This window comes from Perna viridis, chromosome 12 (assembly GCF_037379345.1).
Source record: "Perna viridis isolate PV_CMFRI_1.1 ecotype Kerala chromosome 12, ASM3737934v1, whole genome shotgun sequence".
NCBI lineage: Eukaryota > Metazoa > Mollusca > Bivalvia > Mytilida > Mytilidae > Perna > Perna viridis.
The window spans coordinates 25,957,833-25,963,732 of NC_142456.1; the positions used below are offsets into that span (position 1 = coordinate 25,957,833).

The 5,900-nt window shown below is 33.5% G+C and overlaps 1 long non-coding RNA gene across 1 annotated transcript; it reads left to right on the forward strand.

Moving 5' to 3' along the window:
* Positions 1-453: 453 nt before the first annotated feature.
* Positions 454-5,614, forward strand: LOC148601830 (uncharacterized). The gene is made up of 3 exons (XR_015916956.1): positions 454-523; positions 623-704; positions 5,396-5,614. It is a non-coding gene; the product is annotated as an uncharacterized LOC148601830 (long non-coding RNA).
* Positions 5,615-5,900: the final 286 nt, after the last annotated feature.

Sequence of the window (5,900 nt, forward strand, 5' to 3'; positions counted from 1 at the left end):
ATTTAAATATTTTACCTTATTATAACCTAGACTTGTACTTACGTATTTTAATCTTTTTTAGCATGTTTAAAGTCAATCATACTTCTATTTTTACCAACGGCATCACAATCAATCTATGATTGAATCGTAGATGAAAATTCTTGAATGAAATATCCAGATTGAAAACAACGATTTATTGTTATTGAATAATCATATTCTAAAACCAACACACGTTTAGTGCTTAAGTTAAAAAAGGGATTTTCTTTTGTTAATTTTAATGCATTTACACATAACAATCCTTACATTCTAGAGGACTACAGAGCATTGATTTATTTTATTATGAATCAACAATCAGAGAGCGAAACATCAAAATCTACTCAAGCCATCTTAATGGATAAACACTTCTGACACGGAATCAGCGATATTCCTTAATTTCCTTTAAACGTCTAAGGTCAATCACATCCTCGATATAACTGACAGAAAAGCAAGTATTTTTGGATTACACTGTATGCCATTTTAATGTAACTGTCAGGAATGAAATAATGTAAGTTAGTCGTTCAAATTATTTTGCTTACTTCATATTTTTTCTCTCGGAGTAGCAGGAAGTAAAATAAAGACTTTAATTAATGAAATGCTTTTTTAGATTAGGTACAAGTAGCAAATGTCTTCGAGACAGGCATCAGCGGGCAACAATCAGTCTCAAATACAACAGAGTTAGCCTTAAGGTAGGAGATACGTAAATATCGCGTCCTAGAATTTTTCTGAAATTTTTCATATGCAAAAATCGACTCTCATGCTATCATATGACAGAACAAAATGACTTCGTATCGGATTTCATTTTCTAAGTACATAGATTTTAAATATACTAGTACAATGATGAAAATACATAGGATATGTAGGGAAATTGTTTAAAAAATGGCAGATATTAAATCATTTCTTAGTATTGTAAAATAACGGTGCCTAGAATTTTCTTTAAAAAATAGTATATAATTATCAGCTGTAATAGCTGTCGACAACGGGACTCGTTAACCCGTCATGCTCTCCTAAAGTGGGAGTACTTACCATTTTATTTTCGTTTTTTTTCGGTAACGTCAAACTTTATTTCGGCGACGTCACTTATCTTTACATGTTATACGGTTGTAAATGAAACGCTAGGCTTGCTACGACACTTGTTTCATGTATAGTACATGTAGCAAAATTGGTGAACGGAAGGCCCTGGACACAGTTTCTTCAATTCCAAATGAATTCAAAGATATTGGAAAAGGGAATTAAAATACCGAAAAGGCAGAGAAACAAAGTTTTTCAAGAACAAGGCGATTTACAAATACGTGCAGCATTGTCTAACCATTCTATTCAGATTGCTATATTTTACGAATGCATATTCTGTATATTCATTTATTTTATAACACGTATTTGTATCGAAAAAAAATCAAAAATTAAAAAATGGATACATGATCGCTGCATTATTGTATGGCCTAAATGATAAAAATGCTCAGTGAACATATGTGATATTTGGTAGGCGTGATATTTAATGAAGCCATTGAATTCTTATCGGAGGAGACACCAGCTGACAGTGATGGGAAAGCCGAGAAATCTTCTGAAGTATTACACAATAGGTGCCTTAGAATTGAGATACAGATTTTATGGATTATTTAAAGTGAATTAATTCCCCGCCATAAAGGAAATGGGACATAGAAATACCGGTGAATTACGAATTACGAGTAATTCTGACCTTATCCAATCAGTTTATTGTAGCACATACCAATTCTAATTATTTTCTACCTCCACTATTCGATTACAGAATACACTGCCAAATTATATTAGGACCGCTGTCCGTGCTTCCGTCCATCCGTCATCCCTTTTTAGGATTGTTTACCAACATATGTAATTGATAATTGCGGCGCCATATAATTTCAACAAATTTTATTGGAGTTATGGAACTTTTGCATGTTATTTTTTTTGCGGCGGCAGAGGACGTTTAGCTACTCATAGCAGTCTTGTTGGAAATACATCATAATAACAGCTTTTCATGTAATTTTTTCACGTTGGGTCTCGGGTTTGTTTTCTGGCACAGGGCTTATAAATGTCAGACATGAAAAAAAAAATGCATTCTACTTGTGTAATGTGCACCTGTCAAACTATTGTAACCCAGTCCACTTCCCCTCTTTTGCAAACCCTTGTCAAAGGCAACTGATATTTCATGGGGCATAGTAATTTTGATCATGCAGTTTTCTATAAGGAATGGTGTCAGTCTACGGTATGATGTTATTTGTAGCACTTATGTTTATCAACTGATACCAAGTTGTATTATGAGAAGTACATATTAAAAAGGGCATCTGGAGTTCGCTAAATTGAATTTTGACTTGAAAAACTAAAAAAGGCAAACTATAGTTTTTAGTTCAACTATGCAAGATGTCAGTGGGCTTTGTGTTCACTCATCTATATATAGGTGTTCCATGTAAACTGACAACGAACCTGAATATCACACAAACTGGTGCGCTGGTACGGTGTCAATTAAATTTTATTGTGCTACTTTAAAGACAAATTAATCGTCATTTGTAATCAGAATGGTGAATTAAAATAAATGAGTTTAATTTTGACAATTTACACAACATCAAGCTTGTGTTAAGATACGTTTGAAAACGATCTCGATTCTTTCCTTCTATCTTAACCATATTTTTGCAATTTGACGATTAATTTAAACAATTGATTCAGTACAAGAGTACTTTGATTTATATGATTGTTGTAGGTTTGCTAATTTGATATCTTGTGTTTTTCCTTCGACCATCACCTTTTACCGATTACCACATTATTTGAGTTTGATTTCTTATACCAGTGGTGGATCAAAAGTCGGATAAAAAATTTCACGTAGTGTTTTGTCATGAGTGAGCAAATATTATCATGTAACCCCTCTGGAACCCAATTTTTAATATCTGTGAATCCACCCTTGTCTCATATATCTTGTAATTTTCTGTCTCCTATTTATTCTTATGAAACGCGGTGGATATACATAATAACTTTGTATGTATATATGTATATCACTGTATAATTCTAATCATAAGATTCTTCATGCTAATAGCCATTTTTGATTGGTCGAGAACGTCTTTGCCAGAAAGTTCATACTTGCATGAACTTCGCCAGATCGTTCATACATGAATGAACGCTAGTCAACTTGAAACCCATATGGCAGCCGTGTAGTTCGAAAGAGTGTGGCAATGACCTAAACGGCATAATATAGCCGTAAGAATAGTTTATTACATCCAGGTTGATTTTAACAGTACAGTTTGTTTACAGAGAGTAATTTTCAGCTCTGGAAAAAAACTTACAAATGCTTAAAATCTAACTACAAGTAAATTCGCCCCCAAAATAAATTGTTCCAGAACTAAATCTATAAATACATTTACCGGTTCAACTAATTAAAAAAAAAATCCCAAATGTCGGGATTGAATTATAAGGATTAAACAGATATTTTCGGTCGTTCAAGCATGTATGAACGGATCTCTCTACTCCCAAACATTATATAAACGGCCTTTGGGATCCGTTCATACATGCAAGAACGACAGAAAATAGCTGTTTAATCCTATAACATTTTGTAAACCGTATTTATTCAGGGGTATTTCTTTTTGTATGGCTCTTTGGCAAGACACATCAGCGCAGCTTTCAATCCTTTGACCTCTTTCTTTTTCTCTCTGTTTTTGTTTTTGTTTTTTTTTTATTTTTACGCTCATTTGTGGTATGTCCACCAAAATGTAATAATATACGCGAACCCACTCTTCCCATACAAATGATTTTAAATTATCGTTCGTCTAACTTGTTTTCATATATATTTTATTCGTCGAAACAGGACTGGTCATTTATTTTAATTGGAAGATATTTCCAAATTACTCTTTTTTTCATAAAGAATGCTCCTAAGACCATATCTTCGCTCAGATTCGCAAAAACAGAGGAGAGTTATATGCAGTTTTTAAACCCTTTCAGTATATCTGCCAGATGTCTACTACTCTTCTATTCTGTCTCCATTCCAAATTGTAGTTATTACTTTCGTGTGCATTCATTTTTCTTTCGCGTGAACATCTTCTGGTCTCTCATTTCCGCGAAGGTTATGTTATTTAGTATAATTCAGTTGACGGGAATTTCCATTTCCGTCGAACATTTTTTAGTCAGTGGTCAAAAGGAAATAACTCGCATAGTAACGGCAACGACAACTTTTTTCCCATAATCCGCTAGTGGCGTTCATTTACGTAACTCCTACCTTAACATACTCTCTGTTGAAAAAAGTAGAATAAAAACTACACAGAAAGGACTTGTACCAAAACGGAAAAAAAACTACGTTCATTTCAAATATTTGGCTGATACTTCAAAACTTAATTGTTCGATAAACTGGTTAAAAATGTATAAGGAAATGCGATTTTTCTCTATAACCAGTTATTTAGTGGCTGACTGTTATACCAGCAATGTGAATATTTCAAAAGGACAGGAAAAATATAACAGTCATTCCATATAATTAAATTTTAGTATCAAAACGAGTGAACTATTAAAATTTGGTCTATAAGATCTAGATGATTGACGTTTTTTTATCCAATCAGACAACTTGTTACTTCAGAAATTACATTATACAAATACGTATAATTATCAGTGATAATGGCTCTTGGAAGATTCTTCTAGTCTTTGGCGTTACAAATGTACTTCTGACCATTGTAGTCTTCCTTGGATCACAATTACAAACATTGTGTGCTTACCCTACCGTTGCACCTGGTCAATGCTCCCAGGTTTTAGGGGAGTCCGAGATGCTCATTTACTTCTGTTACTTTGTATGTTTTATTTTATGTTAATTTATAATTTTTGTCGTGTTTCTCTGTTTTCCATGCCTGGTCTTTGTCCCTGGATTACATTTTTTTTTATTTCCGCTAGAATCTTGGTTACCTTGATTATTCTTGTACACACAACCGGTTCCCTGTGAAGTATTTATACATAGCATTTATCAATACTATAATATGAAACATGTAGTACTCTTTGAAATGGACACGGGTCCTTTCTCATTATCCTTCATTGTTTGTCTTATAAGTCAACATGTACACACGTTTTGCTAACAATTCATTTCTAAAGGCTCAATTCAGATATAAAATTGGCAAAATACCTGTATCGCTTAAACGGAAAAACCTCCCCTACTTTGGTGGATAGATCTATTTGTCTGCCTGTCTGCGATACTTTTTAATGTGAAACTCCTCTGAAATACATGAATCTCTGTAGTTGTTCATATGACCATGACTTTTTTTATCCGCTAAATTTTGTGAAAGTTATACCCCTTTGCACTTTTAAACGTCATGAAATGTATCCCTGAAGCAGATTGTTAATGCAACTATTTGAAACCTACTAAAATTCTGTATTTTTTGTTTTGTTTTGTTTTTTTTTTCAGTAATACCACAATTAACGTCATGACATGTACCACAGAAACAGATTATGAGCTAAATTCCTGGGAAACTACTGAACCGAATTTAATGAATTCTGAAGGTGGTGAAGACACAACATGCTGTTGCAACTTGTACTTCGGTACCCTTGACTTAAACCAATTTATGAAATATACACCGTAGGAAGCTTATTATTGCAACTCCTCTTAAACTCCTTACTCAAATCTCAAGATAGGTAGGTTTTACAGTATCAAAAAGAACATGTAACCTTGCTATAGAACTTTGTTTTCATGAATTAACAAAAATGTTGAAACTCATTTTATAGTATTACTTCAATTGATTTTTCATTAACCGTGGTGTATGATCTAAGATGGCTATTTAGAGGGAGGTCTGGTTTACATTTGTAGTCACTGCGATGACCATTTATGCGCCTGTTGAAAGGTTGTTCTGTTTCGCCAACGTACTGCATACCAGTTCGGTATTGGAGTAGGTATTTGGTGTTTTCGGTTTGCA